Source organism: Heterodontus francisci, chromosome 37, assembly GCF_036365525.1.
Source record: "Heterodontus francisci isolate sHetFra1 chromosome 37, sHetFra1.hap1, whole genome shotgun sequence".
Lineage (NCBI taxonomy): Eukaryota > Metazoa > Chordata > Chondrichthyes > Heterodontiformes > Heterodontidae > Heterodontus > Heterodontus francisci.
Window position 1 is genome coordinate 30,739,106 of NC_090407.1, and position 21,779 is coordinate 30,760,884.

The 21,779-nt window shown below is 44.1% G+C and overlaps 1 long non-coding RNA gene across 1 annotated transcript in view; it reads left to right on the forward strand.

The window, feature by feature from the left end:
- Positions 1 to 249: 249 nt before the first annotated feature.
- LOC137352231 (uncharacterized) overlaps positions 250 to 21,779 on the forward strand; it is a 69,126-nt gene continuing 47,596 nt past the window's right edge. The window contains exon 1 of the long non-coding RNA XR_010969653.1: positions 250 to 575. This is a non-coding gene — a long non-coding RNA (uncharacterized lncRNA). The remainder of the gene's footprint in view (positions 576 to 21,779) is intronic.

Consider the following 21,779-nt stretch of genomic DNA (forward strand, 5'->3'; position numbering starts at 1 on the left):
AGTTGCAGGTTTTGTTGAAATCCCTATCCTCATTACAGCTCCCAGAGTAAGTGCTTTTAGCTTCAAAACAAAAATCCCATTCTCCTACGCTTTGTATTTTCTTCTGGGGAAACTGAGCTATTTTTCAACTGATATGCTGTTCTGAACCCAAGTGAAGGCAACCACAGGGTTAAAATTCCCCTTGTACCAGTTGACACATTTAAGTGTACGTTATTTGAAAGTAATGATTAACTTATTTGCTCAATATAAGTTCCCTAAAACAAGGGGAATTTAACCCCCATGTCAAACAGCCCCAATTTCTGTTAGTTTAAAACTTTAGTCACCAGGCTAGAAAATCAAGAATTGAAATAGATGTGAAATCAAACAAATATAAAGAGGAAACATCAATGGACCGACGTTGCAGTTCATCAGCAAAAGCATTAGGACATGAAAGAAATGGAAAAGTTGTGCAAGGAGAGAGCTAGGTCAGAGGTCAGAATGTTTCTCATTTTGCAGAGGGAACATCGACCTCGGGAACAAGTCGTCGGCTCGTGCAGTGCATGAGGATTCACTCCGGGTTTTCAGAAGGAGGTTGGGTGAGTTTCTGGCTGAAACTGAAATCACTGCATGGAAAAGATAGGTGGGATGTTGGGCAATGTGCCTCCTGGACAGTGTGACCTCCCGGAATGGCTTTTGATTACTCTCTTGGGTCCGAGAGGAATTTCCCAGAATTTCGGAAGGTTTTTGACTGCTGGTGGGTGGGGAAGCTTTGGGAATCACAATGCTTAGTTAGAACATAACTGTACGGAGCATTTCATATATTCATATATTCGTAAAGAAAGGACATGGGAATATCTAAGCAAGTAGGAGGCCTGAGGTAAATGGGAAAAATGAGATTAAAACAGGTTTAAAAAGAATATAGCTGAAGTCTAATGTTAATGAAGTCGGTCTTGAGACCAGCAGGTTGCAGGGTATCTGGAGACAGATGAGATATCATTCCTGAAGCTTGTACTGACTTTATTCACGCTGCATTTGTGTGTTTTTTTGTAAAACATATTTCCCATCACCCTGTTATTGATTGTATTAATATGCTTTCATGCCTCGTATTTTTCAAGCTCAGAGGAGGATCCGCACTCAAAGTGTTGGCTCTCTACTCTCCCTAAAGATGCTGACTGACTTGTTTCCTGTGATTCCAGCATTTTCTGTTTTTGTTTCAAATTTCCTGCATTTGCAGATTTTTGTATTAAAAGATTATTTTGTTTACATTTTTTGTTTTTTTAAAAGGCATCCAACGCCCCCTTGCACCTTGATTAGATTTCAAATTGCAACTCACACCTGAGTTCCACTGATGCTACATAGAAACCCTCTGAACCCTTCAATTTGCTTCTGGTCTGCAACTCACGCTCAAGTTGCAATTATTCTTTGTATAAACTGAATTCCCATTTAGATTCCAGCCTGTAACACATTCCTGGGTGCCCATCACTCTACATGAAAACCATCTGCTCCCCTCAATTCAACTCTAGTCTGGATCTCACTCCCAGGTTTGCCTTATTCTATATACAAAGCATCTGAATTTCTCAATGAATTTAATTCCCAGTATATTATGCAAAATTAGATTCTTATTAGTGATCTTGTAGCCAATAGTTGTTATTGCATAAAAGGAGGCCTCTATTTACAACATTTATATAGCACCAATAATGTAGTAAAGCCTCCCAAGTCACTTCACAGAAACGGAGTCAAAAATTGACACCAAGCCAAAGAAGGAGACATTAGAACAGGGTAGAAAAAGCTTGGTCAAAGATGGAGGATTTAAGGATTTAAGAAAGGTCTGAAAGGAGGAGAGCTTTAGGGAGGGATTTCTGGAGCTCAGTACTTAGACAGCTCATCAATGATGGTGTGAAGGAAGGGAGAGGATGGACAACAGGCCAGAGCTGGAGGAACATAGGGTTCTCGGAGGCTTGTATGGCTGGAGGAACTTACATCAATAGGGAGCGGCAAAGCCCTGAAGGAAGTTGAATTGGAGGATGTAATATTTTAAAATCGAGGCGTTGTCGGACCAGAAGCCAATGTAGGTCAGCGAACACAGGGGTGATGAATGGGACTTGGTGCAAGTTATGATATTGGCAGCAGACTTTTGGATGAGTTTTCAGTTTATGGAGGGTGGAAGACAGGAGGCTTGCCAGGAGAGCACTTAGAAAGATGAAAGTTGTGTAATTGAATCATGCAAACCAGAGGGCGTTGGGTTTAACATATAGACTGTACCGAGTTAGCTTTTCTCAGCTGGGGTAGCAGTTGAGATGCTGTCGGCCTCAAAGCATTGGGTAAAGAAAGGAAGGCCAGGCAGGCTTCTATCTAGAGACCCAAGATAGAAAACAAACATGTATATGTATCTGTGTCCAGATGTCCTGCAGCTTGCCAACATTGTCTAAAGAGAAGAAGGTAGAAAAGGGACAGTAAAAGGAATGCATTTATACAGCACCTTTCACGACCTCAGGCTGTTCCAAAGTGCTTTGCAGCCAATAAAATACTTTTGGAGTGCAATCACTTGTAGGAAACACGGCAGCCAATTTGCACACAGCAAGGTCCCACAAACAGCAGTGAGATAATGACAAAACAATTTTCTTTTAGTGATGTTGATTGAATAATACATACTGACCAGGACAGAGGGGAGAACTGCCCTGCTCTTCTTCGAAACAATGCATCCATGATTTAACAACTGGAAGTCAGCACCTCCAACAATGCAGCACTCCCTCAGGATTGCGCTAGAGTGTCAGCCTAGGTTTTGTACTCAACTCTCTGCAGTGGGATGTGAACTGACAACCTTCTGCCCCAGAGATGAGAGTACGACTGAGCCACAGTTGACTCCACCAAAGCTCCTACGTGAAGAATGGCCAGTTAGGTGAGGTACTGGTGGGCCAAGCAAAGAGTCAATGTTTGAAAGAGCGAAGGAGAGAAACTGGGAAGTAAGAAAACATCTCAGGACTTTGCCCAAGGGGTTAACTGAACAAACAGAGAATAAAGTTCAAAGCCAGTCCTCCTATTCCTCCCCTGACTCCAGGTCAAGTCAAAGACGGTGACTGAAATTCAAAATTAATCGATGGGAGGAAGTCACTTGGAACTGCCCAAATGACATTGGTAGCTTTTGGATTGTGAAGTGACGTGGTTTCCACATCTGACTGCAGTGGCTCACACAGAGCTGTCAACCTGGGGAAAAAATGAGGTGAATGACAAGGCCTATTACCATATTTACACCTCGACAGCCAAACAATAAAACCTTTACCCACAGAAGTGATTTAGTACAGAAAATTATTTCCCAATAGGTTCATACATCAGTCTATAAAATTTATAAACATTTCAGCACCGGTCGATGGCAGGGAGCAGGAACGCGAGCGAACTGTTAATTTGAGAAATATGCTGCAGCTGATGTTAGACTACAACGGAAAGAGAGAGAGTGCAACAGGAAGTGGGGCAGCCACGTTTATGTCTCACTGTTTCCTGCTGTTGTGTTCAGTGAACACTCAAGGATTTTTCTTTTTAAAAAAAATAGTGGAGCCTGCTCTGATTCATTACTGAGTTGCTCCCGTCTGTCTGTCGCTGCTCAGGTCTGTCACTGCACTTATATGTCGGATCTGGCAGAGCTGTCGACATTGGACAAATCCTCGCGTTGATATTTTCAATAGCGAGCCACGTTCCTGAGACGTCGGATTGTGGCTGGAGCGGAAATATGGTTGAAAGCAGTAATTCGTGTCCATCAGATGGGCTGTAGCAAATCGCAGAATGGCAACAGTGTTTTATTTTTCCCTTCTCTGCCTTCCCAGCAGCCCCGTCTGACTTGTGAAAATTGCCAAAGCTTTGACATGCTTCCTTTCCCTCACTGGAACCTAAGGAAGAGCAAAAAGAAGTACGCGAGAGTCACGAGAGCAGTCCGTGCATAAGGTTGAAGGGCAGGAGGTCGCAAGGTCACGCGTGAGGCACCTGTGGATTGTGGGATCATTAGTAAAACTGCATATCAAATAAAGGAATAAAAACAGACAATGCTGGAAACAATCAGCAGGTCAAGCAGCATCTGTGGAGAGAGAAAAACAGAGTTCAGGTCAATTACTTTTCATCAGAACTGGACGAATTAGAGATTTAACAGTTTTTGAGCAAGGATAGAGCCAGTTAAAAGGGAGCGGGGAGCGAAGAAAAACAAGTCAAGGTTTATGATGGGGTGGAGGGCAGGAGTGCTTAAATGACAAAAGGGATGATGGTGCAAGGCATCTCCACAAATGCTGCCTGACCTGTTGAGTGTTTCTAGCATTTTTTATTTTTGTTTCAGATTTCCAGCATCCATAGTATTTTGCTTTTGTTTTATGAAATAAAGGATTCAGGGTTAATAATTGATATTTCAGCAAAAATCCTGACAGTTCTCACTCATCTTTTTGTTAAGATTTTGTCCGATAAAGCTCCCGTGAAGCGCCTTGGGGCATTTTACTGTGTTAAAGGCGCTATATAAATGCAAGTTGCTGTTTTATTTCTAACACAGCAAAAGCACCAGGGAAAAGGTGGGAATGGAGGCGGGAGGGCCCCCGAAAATACCGATGCCGGGCCGTGTGCCAATTTCAAAGTACCAATCCTGGCACCAATAATAAATATCAGGATGGAGACGGAAGGGCAGGCCAGAAGTCCCACTCACCTCCCCATTGAGCTCAATTAAACATTAAAAAGTTCGTAAAGAGCTTGTTGAAGGGGGAGCGTGAAATATTTAAAGGGACGCACAGGTTTTAGAAGCTGTCGGTTTCTGAACAGCTGAGGGGAGGCAGATACACAGTGGGGAGCCAGTCATGGCTGCCCAAGGGTAAAGGACGGCTACCCCGAGGGGACCCGACGACATGTGTCGGGTTCGGGTTCGGGTCGGGTCGGGTCGCACTTCCGGATCCGACATTCGGGCTCGGGCCGGGTTGGACACGCTCTATCACCACCTCAGGTAAGTGGCTCCAATGTTAATTTACTTTTTGGGCTTGAAAGGTGATTTTGTTACAGTTATTTTAAGCTTGTGCAGATAAGCAACAAAATGAAAAACGGAAGGTAGGTTAACTGATGGTCGGGTCAGGTCAGGCGCAGGAAAAAATGGAAGGACTCGGGTCAGGTCAGGCTCGGGGTCGGATGCGGTTCCGTTGGGCTCAGGTCAGGTTTCATTTGCAGACCTGCCGGCCTTGAACCTAGGGCATCACCCTGCCCCATAAGAAGGTCAGCGGGGCAAAGGGGGACTGGGCACTTGGTAAGGGGTGCCCCTGGTGCTGCACAGGTGGCAGGGAGATTAGGCATTCAGAACCTGGGCTTTGAATGGGGTTGACTCCCCCTGGCATCACAGGGCAGAAGAACAAAGGGCAAGGCTGCCAAGAACAATTGGGAGGCCACCTGCCCAAAAGGAAGGCTTCTGCTGGCAATGGGGGAACTATTAGATTTTGGGCCTAGTGGCCATGAGGAACAGCAACCTTTGCAGAAAGGGCAGAATCACAGGCATCAGGAAGACATGGGAGAGGAAAGCAGGATAGGAAGGCAATGGAGGCCAAACGCTCAACACAAGATCAACTGCCAAAGACGGAGCTACCTGGAGATGACCAAGACCCATTGCTACAGGAGACTGTGACTATCCACGCCAGTGTTCACATAGATCTGTGCTCTCGTCGCCGAAGACCTCACACTTCACAGCACTGGTCGCTGTGTCCTGCCAGCAGTTGTCAAAGTCACTGTGGCCTTGAAATTCTTTGCTTCTGGCTCCTTCCAAGGATCAGCTGCGAACCATTGTGGCATCTCAAAAATGGCTACACATCACTGCATCTCGCTGGTCACTGATGCTCTCTTTGTCAGAGCTGCACAGTACATTCATTTAATAACAGACACAGCCTCGCAGGGTCAGAGGGTATTGGGTTTTGCTTCCATTTCTGGATTCCCCCAGATGCAGGCATCATCAATTGCTCCCATGTGGCCTTAAAGCACCCAGTGACCAGCCAGTGAGATCCATCACTAGGAAGGACCTCCACTTCCACAACATCCAACTGGTCTGCAAAAACAACAGGAGCTTTGTCCATGTGTGTGCTCACTTTCCTGGTAAATGCCATGACTCCTTCATCCTCTGCTAGTCCAGGGTGCCTCAGATCTTCACTCCAACCCCGAAACACATGGATGGATCTTAGGGGACAAGGGAAATCCCTTGAAGAGATGGTTACTGACCTCTGTATGGGAACCCCAGACAGAGTTGCAGAGGTGATGCAACCAATGCCAGCTGCTCAATGACAACCACTGAGCAGGCTATAAGGTTCTGAAGATGCAATTCCAGAGCCTAGACTAGTTGGGTGGTGCCCACCAATAATCTTCTGTAAGGGTCTTGGTCATTGTGGTGGTCTGCTGCGTGCTCCATGACATGGCCCTCCAGAGAGGTGTGAATCTTGAGGACGGTGAGACCCTGGAAAAAGACAGCTCATTGGCGGAGGAACAGGAGCAGGAGGTAAGAGAGGAGGAGGAATTGGAGGCAGAGGGAGGTGAAGCTGAAAAAGAAGTGCCTTTGTTGCAGGATAGGGTGGCCTTCTCCTGCCACCCTCTGGGAAGAGGACCTCCCTCCTCTACCTTACAGCCTCCAGCATTAGATCCCGGTCGGCATCGATGAAGCGAGGGTCTGCCCTGCCCCAGCCGGGTGCCAGGTCTCCAGCTCTGCTGTGACATCTCACTTCCCTCTCGAACAGTGGAAGGTTTTGGCACAAACCGCAGATCTCTTTTTTAGGACAACCAGCAACCTTGGTGATGGCTGTCATGGGGAGTCTAAATCAGTCGCACTTCATCTGATCCACCTCCATTTCCGCCCCCACTGGTCCTAAGTGGACTGGGAACCCGACTTCATGCAAATAAAGGGTTTCCCCACGTGAAAATCTGAACTTTAGTCAGTTTCCAACCCAAAATCAGACCCGGCTCCTGTTCCCCTCTTCCGTGGCAAAAATTCAGCCCTTAGTGTTTACATCAACCACCCCCCAATCCAGGGACAACACAATTCAGATGGAAAAGCCCTCTGAAAAAGAGGTGCCTTTGTTGCAGGATAGGGTGGCCTCCTCCTGCCACCCTCTGGGAAGAGGATCTCCCTCCTCTACCTCACAGCCTCCAGCATTAGATCCAGGTGGGTATCGATGAAGCGAGGGTCTGCCCTGCCCCGGCCGGGTGCCAGGCCTCCAGCTCCGCTGTGACGTCTCACTTCCCTCTCGAGCCCTCTGCTCTGACCCAACGATAAGCTCCAGCCCCAACCTCAGAAGAACACTGCCCTTTGTACCAGTGCCGACATCTTGTCATTCGCTCCATCAGTCAGCCAGTGACCTGAGAAACTTTACTACCAAATTGGTTAGCCAATCCCAAGTGCCATTTGCAAAGGTATGGAACAGGGAAAATGTAAATGCCAGAAAAAGCGAGGAGAAAAAGTAATGTCTGGCGCCCTAATCTCCTCTCTGACTGAGACACACTGTAAAGCAGTGAGTTCTGAAGAAGGGTCACTGATCTGAGACGTTAACTCTGCTTCGCTCTCCACAGATGCTGCCAGACCTGCTGAGTATTTCCAGCATTTCTTGTTTTTATTTCAGATTTCCAGCATCTGCAGTATTTTGCTTTTATATTACTGTACAGCAGTTGGTAGATCATCGGGGAAGGGCAGCAGGGGGTGGGGCTGTGTGTTTGCAGAGGTGAAGCACTTTACTAAATATTGCAAGGTTAATGTAACAGCCAATTTGCACATAAGGGCTGGAATTCAATGCTGAGCCAGTGGCTCCACCCACTGGCTGGAAAGCCGGGGGCTGAGCCCACCTCTGTCGGGCCTAAAAGCCACGTCGCAACTTTGAGTGGCTCAGGCCTTTAATTGGCTGTTGTTCCTGGCTTGGGGGTGGTTGATGTAAATCCAGCCTCCAAGAGCTGCCGGCCAATCAGAGGGCCAATCTGAAGTAAGAGACTCAGGGCCTGGAGTTTCCCTATTGAGCACAACCCAGAACTTGCACCCAAAACTGCAGCCATCTTGCCAACATCTGGTTACGCTCAAGTTACCCCCCCCCACCACCCCCCCACTCAATCTCATTAGAATGCACCTAAACTTAAAATGGGCATAAATCAGATAAACCATTGGGGCCCAAGGAAACAATTGAACCCATACCAGTATATTTAAAAAATTTGAAGTTTCAACTCATTTAACTGCCATTCTTGCAAATATTCAGCATGTTTAAGACCCAGCCATTGGGGAAGCTTTTCAGTTTTTACATATGACTTATACCTTGCCATAAATGCATTCAAAGATAATACAGAGCAGGTTTTGAGGATACTTCTTTTACAAAATGCTTGAACAATTGCAATTGCAATCTTGAGACCAGAAAAATGTTTTCTGCTGTGCCTGAAAATCTGGTTGTAATGTTGAGAGAGCCAAACAAGGGCAATTGGAGTATACAGGCATTCGGGAGTTGGAGTGGCGTGGCAGTTTTGTGGTCTGAGATTTGTTGGGATGGAGGGTTTGAAGGATGGATGTAAAAGAGCAAGGAGACTTGGGTGCATTGGAAATACATGTATAACTCACCAACGCCCAAAATTCTGTAATCTTTAAAACCACAAAATTGGCTTGCACCCAGATTCTATGCCTGTCTGGGGACAAAACGCAGAGGAAACTCCGGGCCCTGCGTTTCTTTGTAGCAAGTCTTTTGGTTGCTTGGGGAAGTCCCAGCCTTCCCAAACATACAGATACGCAATTAATGTGCTGGCCAAACACAACAAATCGACCAGTTGCTCAGTCGAGCTTGTTCAATGGCTAATCCTACCATATTTCATCGCTTACACTTCCCTTTGCAATTCTATTTTTGAAGCACATGCTCGCCATGTCAGGGCAACCATCAGGATTGAGAGAAACAAATGTGTTCTTAAGTTCCCAGTTATTTCACCTCCCCCCCACCACCAACACCCCCCACCCCACCCCACCACCACCTGCACACCCCTGTCCACCTTAAGTTCTTCAGAGTAGCCGTAAAGGGAAAGGGATCCATATTACAAAGCATTCTGCTATACCAGATTTATTTTTTCTTGCTACAATTTATTTTAAAAAGACACAGCCTGTTCCAGAAAACAGGACAAAGTGGAAAAAAAAGGTTATTGGAATCAAATGTACACAGCATTCCCTTTCACTTAACCTCAAGGGCTTCATAAACTTGAAAAGATTTTTGAGAGTATAAATCACAGAAACTGGCAGGAGCATCGAACACATTGGACATGTCTGAAAAAACATAGATCCAAGTATAAGTGCAAGTGCTGGATGAGACACTGAGGTTCAAGAGCAGGAGACCACTTAATGTCCAGTTTAAAGTAGCCAAAATGCACATTCATTGAGTTGGTGGGGCAAAGCAAGAGTGTGCAACGCTAAAGCAGACATGTATAATGATGACTATGATACTTCTCTGCCTGCAAATCCCATTTTTTTTTTCAATATTAACCGGCACTTGCCAACTTCTCTGGACAATGGCAGTTAAATTGTTCTTACTATCAATGTGGCCTTAGATAAGTCTGGAATTCCAGTAAGATTAATAGGCAGCCTACAAAAAGAATGATTGACATTACTTAAGAATAAGATGTAGACAGTCACCACTGGAATTAGACCAGGTCAGCTCTGGAGTTGAGCCCCACATCATACACTAACCACAGAGTGAAGCACTGGGCCAATGAGCACAGATGGAATCTAAATTGATTCTCATGATCTGTTCTTTAAAATTACTTCCTGAAATGGTGCACTGGGTTTTTTCTCCCAATGGTTCACCTTTACAATGTACAAAGGGGTGTATGACTGAGCTGCAAGGAGATAGGGTTAGCCAAAGCACCTTGAACGTCTCTCCTAAATGGCCAGTTGCAGCAACAAATCAGCTGACATTTAATAGCCTTTTATCATCATCCGGTTTTCTTCCTCTCCCGTTACGATGATGCTTCTTCATACTGGGCACCACTCTGTTGCACCTTTGGTACACTCATGTAGCTAACAGTAAGTGTTGGCTAGCTAGTCATCTGTGAGAGTCATTCCAGAGGAGCCTAATCCTGAGCTCACTCACCACCCACAAGGAACTCTGACTAATTTCTTCCTCTCCTTCCTGAGCCCAGGGATGCTGAGGTGAATTGTTCCACCCTTACTGCTTCCACAACTAAGATCAGCTAACTCACGCAGACCAGGGATCATCCCTGGGACCTCCCTGGCTTGTGTGGTTCAATTCTATACTGAGCAGTGCACTTACCAACTGAGCCATTGGGAGAACTTTCTTAAACCTACAGCAAAACTGTGCAGTTTATTGTTGAATACGGAGGAATAAAGGCTGCCATTTTGTTTAGTGGGCTCACCACCACCTTCTCAAGGGTAATTAGGGATGGGCAACAAATGCTGGCTTTGCCAGCGATGCTCACATACCATGAAAGAATAATACCAGCGCTGGTATTAGGTTCTTTAAGAAAATGAGGACTCCATTGGAATTAGGAGAGGTGAGGGAAGAGAAAATTCAACCTCCTTAATTTTGTTCTACACCAAGTTCCATTTGGCTATCACCTTCTCCCCAAATACATTGACTTTAAGATCCTGATCTTCATCTTCGAATTCCTCCATGGACTCGCCCCAGCCTATCTCTGCAAACTCCTCCAGCCTGTGTCCAATGTTGCTACTATCAGTGACTAATATTATCAATTTTTTTTTTAGTAATCATGACTCTTCAAGATAAGGGAGGTGAAAGTGGTTTAGGGAAGAGTTCCAGAGAGTGAGAGAGTGCTGCCTGAACACGCACGACAGATGGTGGGGTTAAAGAGAGAGGGGGAGGGAACAGAGAGCACAATAAGAAGGTTGAAGGGTGGTGGGGCAGGAGATACAAGACTGAAGAAGCTTTAGGATGGAGAGCCAGCATACATCAGCAAAGACAGGGGTGATTGGCGGATGGGGTATAGTGAGTTTTCACTACCACTATGAATGCTGGGATAGCCTTACCTCCATATCCTTGACTTGCCAACTTTCGCTCTCAAACAACAGCATAGCCAGATGCGTTATGAAACAAGAACAGGAAAACATAAAGGAAGAGAAAGAGAAAATGTGTTGAAGAGAAACAAACTGCATTAAAGAGGAGACATGATGATATTAATGAGACTTGGCTGTCCCAGGGGCTCACGTAATGGATGTAGCTTGCATTTTTAACCTTACTGGCACCTTTGATGGTGTGGATGCTCAGGTAGAACAACACACCTCACACTTTGGATCTGCCTAATGTTGATAGCCATGGTCCAATGTTAACATCAGTGTGTGCAATAGGATAGAGGAGTTGAGCAGTGTGTTAACCTGTTATTCAGCACACGCTATTCTGGGTAGCCCCACAGTGAACGAAAGTTTGGCCCTACCAAGTTGTGTTTGAATGAACTGGAGCCGATTCAACAATTTGCTGGTTTCAAGAACCAATTGAGATTTCGTTTGGAGCCAAAGGTGACTCCAGTGTTCCAATCTGCCAATCACAGTGTCGGGATGGAAAATCTAGCTTCAGAGAGAAGGGAAAAATGTAGCGGATCGACCAGCATTGTGTGTGCTGAGAATACTGGCCACCCTTCGGTGATTTATAGGAACACAATTAATTTCTGGAAATGTGCTACAGACTGGAATGCACCTGAGGGGTTCAGACCATCAAGATGGCTCAGATACAGAATAAAAAGCTCCCCATAAAGTCTGGTTAGTAAATGATGTAAATACTGAGCTGTACAGACCAGCTTGAAGCAGCAGTCTGAGCTGAGCTACCTGATCTTAGTTGGCAGAAAAACAAGCCAGGCTTCCCAATTCTGAGGGCTACAGAAAGATAGACTTGCATTTAGATAGCACCTTTCACTACCTCAGGACATCCCAAATAGCTGTACAACCAAAGAAGTACTTCTAAAGTATCATCACTGTTGTAATGCGGCAGCCAGTTTGTGCGGAACAGGATCCCACAAACAGCAATGTGATAATGATGAGATAATCTGTTTACTGACGTTGATTGAGGGATAAATGCTGGCCTGGGCGCACAGGAGATCTTCACAGCAATTCTTTGAAACAGTGCCATTGGGTCTTTTACATCCACCTGAGAAGGCAGACAGAGCCTTGGTGTAACATCTCATCCAAAGGACGACACTGTCAAGGTTGGCATGTGAAAGAATAGTCACTTGGGCAAGATACTAAAGAGTTTTCAACTCTTGTGGACCTGAAAGATGGTCACCTTCCAAGGTGGAGGGTGGGGCGGTGGGGTGGAGATAGAAACTCAGAACAAATATTATTGATAAAATGGATCCTGTATTTGGAAAATGCCAAGGAAGAGCATTCCACTGAAACATTCAACAACAGTTTGCATTTATATAGCGCTTTTAATGTATCAAAACATCCCAAAGCACTTCACAGGAGTGTTATCAGACAACAATTGATGGAGCAATGAAGGAGACATTAGGAGGGATGATCAAAAAGCTTGGTCAAAGAGGTCAGCTTTACGCAGCTTCGTAAAGGAGAGAGGTGGAGAGGAAATTCCAGTGCTTATAGGGTCTAGACAACTGAAGGTGCAGCTGCCAATGGCGGGGCTTAGAAAATGGGTTAAAAAGGACTTTCATTAGGTTGTCTTTGTGGCCCAGAGCTCATTTAAGGGTTAAAGGTGGTGTTGGCTTCCTTGAGTACTCTCATGAAGAGTTCAGTGAAGACTGTGTGGGTTTTGTGCAATGTGGACAGCAGCTTGTTTTGTACAGAGTTCACATGGTGACCAGTTACAGCCGTGATTAGAAAAAAAATTGCAAAAAGTCTTTTTATAGACACAGTCATAAACAGTATCAGAAAGTGATGCTGTAAGTCTAGCAGCCAATAATGTCAAGATACTCTTAGCAAATGGCCAAGGGGCTCTGGATTGTTTCACTGCTCAGTTGACTGTGTACATGCAGGTCATGGCTGGTTACAATGAACATTTGAGTATTTCACAAACAAGTCCGCACAATCCAGAATAACACTGAAGATGGTCCCTGGGCTGCCAAGGGAGCAACAATCAACAAAACTGAGGATATGCTGTTTTGTGATGTGATAAATTCTACACTCAAATGACCTGCAGGAGGCAGAGGGTGGCAGACGGCAGAGGGTGATGGTCGAGGGTTGTTTTTGCGAATGGAAGCCTGTGACCAGTGGTGTACCACATGGATCGGTGCTGGGACCCTTGCTGTTTGTAGTGTACATTAATCATTTAGATGTGAATATACAAATTTCTCTGCAGCACCTGTGGAAGAGCCTGTCACTCCAGAATTGGCCTTTATAGCCACTCCAGGCGCTGCTTCACAAACCACTGACCACCTCCAGGCGCGTATCCATTGTCTCTCGAGATAAGGAGGCCCAAAAGAATAGGAGGTATGATCAGTAAGCTTGCAGACGACACGAAAATTGGTGGTGTCGTGAGTAGTGAGGAGGAAAGCCTTAGATTACAGGAAGATATAGATGGGCTGGTAAGATGGGCGGAGCAGTGGCAAATGCAATTTAATCCTGAGAAGTGTGAGGTGATACATTTTGGGAGGACTAACAAGGCAAGAGAATTTACAATGGATGGTAGGACCCTAGGAAGTACAGAGGGTCAGAGGGACCTTGGTGTACTTGTCAATAGATCACTGAAGGCAGCAGCACAGGTAGATAAGGTGGTTAGGAATGCATATGGGATACTTGCCTTTATTAGCCGAGGCATAGAACATAACAGCAGGGAGGTTATGATGGAGCTGTATAAAATGCTAGCTAGGCCATAGCTGGAGTACTGTGTACAGTTCTGGGCACCACACTATAGGAAGGATGTGATTGCACTGGAGAGGGTGCAGAGGAGATTCACCAGGATGTTGCCTGGGCTGGAGCATTTCAGCTATGAAGAGAGACTGAAAAGGCTAGGGTTGTTTTCCTTAGAGCAGAGAAGGCTGAGGGGGGACATGATTGAGGTATACAAAATTATGAGGGGCATAGATAGGAGGAAACTTTTTCCCTTAGCGGAGGGGTCAATAACCAGGGGGCATAGATTTAAGCTAAAGGGCAGGAGCTTTAGAGGGGATTTGAAGAAAAAAAATTTGACTCAGAGGGTGGTTTGGAATCTGGAATGCACTGCCTGAGGGGGTAGAGGCAGGAACCCTCACAACATTTAAGAAGTATTTAGATGAGCACTTGAAACACCATAGCATACAAGGCTACGAGCCAAGTGCTGGAAAATTAAATTCGAATAGTTAGGTGTTTGATGGCCGGCACAGACATAATGGGCCGAAGGGCCTGTTTCTGTGCTGTATAACTCTATGGCTCTATGACTCTATGACCTTTTTAAGAGGCTCAGTTTACGGAGCTAGTGTATCAATTAACATGTGGGGAGGTGTCGCACATTATAATTCGAACAAACCAGGAGCTTTACCCTTCCTCATACACTGTGTGAACTTTATTTGTACTTTTGCAGTGACTACCAACATTAAAACATTTACAGACTAGTTTAATCCCCCTGTCACCCCTCAACTCACACATTTCTTCACTCCTCTCCTGAAGGTGCTAACTCATATATAGTTTGAATGTCAAAATGAGTTTCCTCTCCCAAATGGATATTCTTCACCTGTGATTTTAGACACTGAATGCTAGTTGACAAGGAAGGATTTCACTGCCAAAGCCAAATCCTGAGGCCTAATGTCAAATCTGATTTAAACTTATATGGTGAAAGCTTTCACTGTATGCTGGCTGTAAGGGTCTTATGTGCATTGAGTTTGAATAGTCTCAATCAGTTTCTAATGGGTATGGGCCCATAGCATACAAACCTCATGACATCCCAAAGTGCTTTATAGCCACTGAAGTACTTTTGAAATGTAGGCACTGTTGTAATGTAGGAAACGCAGCAGACAATTTGCACACAACAATAAACAGCACTGAGAATATTATCTGTCGGTTAGAGATGAATATCACCCAGGATAATTCCCCTACTCTTCTCTAAATAACACAATGCAATCATTTACATCCACCTGAGAGGGAGATGGAGGCCTCAGTTTAATACCTCGTCTGAAAGGTGACACTTCTGACAGCACAGCACTAGAGTGTCAGCCTAGATTAATGGGCACAAGTCTCTGAGGTGGGACTTAACATCACAACCTTGAAAATCTGAGATGGAGGGTGCTACCCACTGAGCCACAACAGACGCCTCAAATAACCTACCCTAAATTCAGCACTTGGTTCACTTTAAAGTGGCAATGCCACAGAAAGATGTGAGGAATGTAAAAATGTCACATGATACAACAGGGAGGCAGGAACTGAGTTTGTGCCAGTAATAGAAATTGTTCTGTTTCCCCACACTCATTTTTCTGAACTCGGAATCAACTTGGGGGGGAAAAAGCCAACATTTCTACAGTACATGAATGGATGGGTCTATTGCAATAATCTCCCTCCTCCAAAACATGCCTGAAATTCCTGACTATCAGAGCTTGGAGCTTTCCCTCAGATACTGTACATGGAAGAAAGAAATTGAAACAATACCACCTTCTGAAAGAAGTGAATAAATACTATTTATTTTGGCATTGCAGTAAACTGTAAATTAGCCTGTGAGCTCCAGACTACACAGTGACCCCAGCACACGCCAACCTAATGACTGACATCAACTCTCTACAAACTCTCGCAATGTCTAATCAGAGGAACCAACACTGCAGCTGTACTTTATACAAAGAAAAAGCTATGTCATTCATTACAAGAAATAATAGTAACAATGCAACTCCTGGAAGCTGTTCATAGTTCCTTGGGGTAGGGGAGGTAGCTGGATGATTTCGGTAATTCTAAACAGAACGCAAGAGGCGGAAAAGAAGGAAATAGGAAGGGATTACATGTGAAAAAGGCTGAGGAATATGGATATATGAGTTAGAGAGAGGGGAGATGCAAATTAATTGGGTGTGGGTTTACTAAAGATCTGCAGTTGGCAGAGAATAAGGGAGGGGAGCCTATAAATGAGTCAGAGAGTGAGAGTAAGAAGGAGGGAAGCCAAATATTAGTTACAGAGAGAAAGAGAGAGGATGAGAGAGCAAAAGATAGAGAGAGAGAAAGAGAAAAAGTTAGAGGGAGGGAGAAGGATTTACATGCAAGTTAGAGTTAGACGGTAGGAGAGAGAAAGAGGGATTTAGAATGAGTGTGCGTGAGTACTGAAAAAGAACATAAGAAATAGGAGCAGGAGTAGGCCATTCGGCCCCTCGAGCCTGCTCCGCTATTCAATAAGATCATGGCTGATCTCATTGTGGCCGTACTTCTACTTTCCTGCCTACCCACCATAACCCTTGACTCCCTTTTAGGAGTCAAGCCTTGAATATTTTCAATGACCCAGCCTGCACTGCTCGCTGGGGAAGAGAATTCCAAACACGAATGACACTCTGTGATCCCAGAACATATGTGGGCAATTTTTGACATTGTCGTGTAGATGCCCATGGTGTAGTTGTACTGGAATAGCTTAGCTAGAGACACAGCTAGTTCTTCGGCACTACAGCCAGGATGTTGCTATATTCAGTACACTCAGTTGTTTCTTGATATCACATACAGTGAATCGAATCTACTCTTTTCTTCCTCCTTCATTGATATGATTGTTGTCTTTGCTGTCTTCTTCCTAAACTGCAAATACACTGTGCTATTCACTTCACCCTGGCTATATCCTCACCATATTGAATCAAGACTCCTCAAATAATCCCCTACTCAAACTCATTCTTTCCCATTATCTCAAAAATGGAACCCCTCATCTCCTCAAACTTTTGTTCCTCCTACAATCTACAGGCTTTAAAACCTAAGATTAGTGTCACCTGATCACTCTATCTTTTCTCCTATTTTTTTTAAATCTATAGGTGTGTGCATCTGTTCTAAAGACATTAATAAGGTAGTTTTGCACGGGACAGGACTATGTGTTGTACAATTGGCATTGCATTCCTGAATTACAGAAGAGAAAAAGTCAGGATTCCCAGTCCTGCATTCTATTGGAAATCCACATGGATGCCGGGTTAGCTTTGCTGTGACGTCCTCCAGCATTCAGTGCCAAACGGCACACTAGTGGCCACTTGGGTAAGGTACTATACAACAACCATTCCCTTTGGAACCATAATCTAGATAAAGTCAACTGGGGAGAAAAAAATGAGAAGAGGAAAAACTTCAGAAATTGCAAATTGTGGTGATAGGGTCTTCTTGATTCTCTGTTTTCCACAACTGGTTGCATATTTAAGCAAAGCCTGCAAGTTAACCATGTTACAATCCCAAAATATTTTTATAACAGTAATAATACATGGGACACTGCCAGAGGAATGAGAACAGCCCAATGGGAGTTCTGGGTTTGGCTCAATCCACATTAATCTTAATGCCGTACTTTGCCTTCTTGCTAAGTATATTTATTGTAGAGGAAAACAGATTATATATTCACTTAATCTGTACCAGAAACATAATGAATTATCTTGAAGGCCTCTTGCCCATTTTAGACTCTGTATGGACTGATGTCTTCCTTCACATTTGTGCTTATGCTGTCTGCCACCTAATGTAGGATTGGAATTCGGGAGAAGCAGGCATGGTGTGGTGGTGAAGCATCAGGTTTATGTGCCAGGCGTCCTGACTAGAAACTCTGTGTAGCAGAGGCCAGAGTGTTCAAGTAGCCCTCCCCTGACTGCAGTGTTCAAAAGCAAGTGACTGGATTTATATTGGGAAGGATCGGAGCATCATATCTCCAAGGGGACCGGAGCAATAACAGGAGGACTAAGATTTTATTTGCTGTAGTCAACTCCTATAAACTATGAGGCTATCCCGGCTCCTCCTCGTTCAGTGAGAGAAAAGCCAGGATTGCATTTACAAGGCTGCATTTCTGTGGTGAGAGATTGCAATGTCATGAGTGCACTGCAACAGTTTTTGGCGTTCCCTTACCTTTCTCTCAGTAGAAGGTCAGAACATGTTATAGAGGAGGGCTATCCCAGAATGCATAGTAATAATGAAGGACTTCGATTAAAATTATGTATTAATAGGGGCTTCTGCTCCTAGCATAGCCCTGTGTACAATTTAAGGTTGTCAATTAAACCCAGACCACATTATAACTCTCTGTTATACCTCACTATAATTAAAAAACTCTCATTCTGTCTGTTATAAGGAACTTAGACCCCAATCACAGGACATTTTCTATATCTCCTCATTGTCACATGAAAATTGCCTGACTCCCAAGAGCAGTATACTGATGAAGATGGAGTAGATACAAATAAGGAAACATGAACCAAATATTAATTTACTAGAAAGCTAATATTGAGTTTTTACCCTGCTAAATTGGCCCCAGACTGGCCAGCTAATATCCACTGAAAGTAATGTAAATTCCTGAAATTCTTGAGGGGAAAAGAGCTAAAGGCTTGATATTAAAACAATAAGCTTTGGTTCTATACTGTTGCCTTAAATGTGGAGTGTTAGGAAAGGAATAACATTTTGCGGCATTTTAGAACTGAGAGTGGGTTTACAGGGCTCGCACAGAGCATGTCCAAATCCTTCCTTGTTCAAAGCCCCACTCCCCTCAAGGGCCATGAAAAGGGTAAATAGTATTTTCATATTATGCTGAGTTTTTTTAAAATGTGAAGTGTTGATTTTGTTGCTGAATAAGCAGGGAGTGTTGCTAAAATAGTGCACCGTATTGACACTCGGTTGAATTGGTTGCTAAGCGAGGCTTGCGTCAGTGTTTGTTTTCCCTCCAATTAGTGAGTCAGTGAAACCCTTCTTACTTTCTGTCTAAAGCTTTTCGTTGTTTCCCCTCTGCCCATCACTCACAGCAGTGATGGTGCAACAAGCTCCACTTGATGGAGTACAGGCTGGAGATAGGACGGCAACACTAAGGCACCAAATGCCCAACCCATGCTCTTGTTAACCAAAGCCCCTTGCTCGGAGCACCGAATTACTTTTACCCTTTGATTTCAATGCAGTAAGGATGCAGAGATGAGGGAATGCTATACGCATGTATATTTTCATCTGAGGAAAATTCAGAAAAGTACTGACCATATCAATAAAGGCAGAATTATATTTACACATTGCCTTTGATGGGGTTAGATGAAGAGGGGTGGGAGGGGGCTCATGTGGTGCATAACTACCAGCATGGACCTTGTGGGATGAATGGCCTGTTTCCACGCTGTAAATACCTTGTAATACTTTCACAACCCCAGGATGTCCCAAAGCGCTTCACAGACAATTACGTACTTGAAGTGTAGTCACTGGTGTAACGTGGGAGAAGTAGTGGCCAATTTTCACACAGCAAGGTCAAGCAAACTACAACACAATGACAACCTAATTTTGAGTGATGCTGGTTGAGATGGTAGATATTGGTCAGGTCACGAGTAGAACCCTTCTGCTTTTCTTCAAAATATCACCATATTTTATAGCCAACTGAGAGGGGAGACAGGGCCTCAGTTTAACATCCCATCTGAAAGATGGCACCTCTAACAATGCAACATTCCTTCACTACTAATTTTCATGCTTGAGTGGGACTTGAACTTACAAAATCTGAGGCAAGAGGGCTACCACTGATCCATGCTGAATACCTAATAAAGTAAGCAAACAAACAATATATCATTCATGGGGCTAGAAGAAGAGTGCGTTAGGAACAATTTTAAATGTTCTCAACAGCAAGATACTGGATCACACACCAATTTGCACGATTACATTGAAACTCTATGCATGCGCTGTATCCTCTGTTTGACCTTTAATGATTTAATCCTAGTTATTTGCCCTGTAAAAGTTGTTTTAATTTTATGGCAGTAACTTTGGTGGCTAATGGGCCAGTAAAATAGCCCCAGAATTCTAAAGCAGGATATTAAGAGGTGGATAATACAGCTGCCAACAGAATGTGGCTAATGCTTGTAAATATTATCATAAAAATGGAGCAGTGATCACTCAGCTGGTCTGTTAGTTTGCCTCGGAGCCTGAGTTAGGGACAGGTTGGGGGACAAGACGATCAGCCAAGGTTCCTGGTTCTGATTGCAGTGCTGCATGGTAGAATAAGCACATATTGAAATTACAGTCCAGGTGACCATTCAGCCCATCATGCCTGTGCCAGTACAAACTGCACAGCTGTAACCTCCTTTTCCCTGTTCCTTTTAATATTCCTTCTCTGTATTTATCCAATTTCCTCCTAAGTGTTTAATTGACTCACTTCAATAGTTATGTGTTTCAGTACATCTCATATTCTAACCGCCGGTTCCATGAAATAAAAATCTTCTAATCCCCTGGTTACATTTATAGTAATAGTCAGGCATTTATACCCACTTAGTACGAATTTACTAAGCAGTGGAAACAATCCCTCATTGTTGGCTCCCAAACACTATTTTAAAATCTTTAGCACATGTTAAGTGAGGACAGGATGGGTTTGGCTGTGATGCCTACACAGTTGAACAGCTTGCCAAACCTCATTGTCTAACCTCACAAATGTGAGCATTCCATATGGAGTACAAACTCGCCACTTTCCTTAGTGTGTTTTCCTAAAGAAACAAGCTACCAGGTCAGGACCCAAGGGCTGGAGCTGGGGGCAGGGGGCGTGAGGGGAGCAAAGACAATTGTGCAAGGGGTGCAGATGGAAGCTGTTAAGAACAGGTCTCACTTCCCAGTGTGAAGGAAGGACCCAATCACTTCTGGCCTGACTGATCCGTAGTCAGTCAAGGAACATGCAGTGATAACAATTCTGTTTGGCCACTGAGAGACACAGTGGAATTTCTCTGGGATTTATGAAATACATGTGCAGGAAAACTGGCGGCATGGTTATGATTAAAGTCATATTATCTGAATTTTAATATGGAATTTTTGTGGCATTGTGCAAAGACACAATAGACTCTGAAACAAATTAAACAGCCAATTGGGTGGAAATAATACAATCATTTTTAGCTAGCATTTTTAAAGTTTATTTTGTGTTCATCCAGTAATGGTGCCATTTTATGCATCCAGTGAAGGATAACAGAGTTAGGTATAGCGTGAAGTTCTCTCCACTCTTCCCCCATCCTCCTACCATACCCTTGTAACAATTTCTCCATTTCTAACATCAGTCATTCTGTGGCCTTTCTGTGCAAGATCGGGATTGAAACTGCTCCAAATTCATTTCACTTACAGCTTTAGCACAGAGCAGGCAGGAGGGACTTTCGTCCTTTCTGTTTGAGCTAGATTTGAACCCAGATCCAAAATGTGCAAGTCATTACCTGACCCACCACTCCACTACATTTCGTTCACACTCTAAGCTACATTGATTGATTTCTGCAATGGGGAAGGCATTGCGTTTGTCCATTCTTCACACTCTCTTTCAACCTTCCCCACTGGTAAACCAAACTCACTAGAAGAGGCCAGATTCACACCCCAGAGCCCAGGAGATTCCAACTTCTTAAATAACACAACTTTTGGTGTTGCTTATTGGCATGTTTGCAATGATATTTGAAGCACAATGGTTTCCTTGGTGAGGCACAGCCCATTGTGCTCAAGGTCAGCATTACTAGGTAGTTTAGGGGGTGATTGGAGGGGTAGGGATCAAAAATTGATCCATTCTGAATTAACTCAGATAGACATTCAGCAATGGCTTTGTAGTTCATCCCCAGAAAGTCAATAGCACAATCCAAGGGAAAGCCAGGCAAGGCTTTCAAAAGTATTCAGAGTTCATGAAATGGAGAATTCCACGAAAAGTCACCAAATCCAAACATTAATTGACTAAATGTTGATAGAGTTGAACTCTCTCCTTGTGATTGAATGGATTCACGGTTTGCTCACCTAATTTGATGGATTCCACAGAATT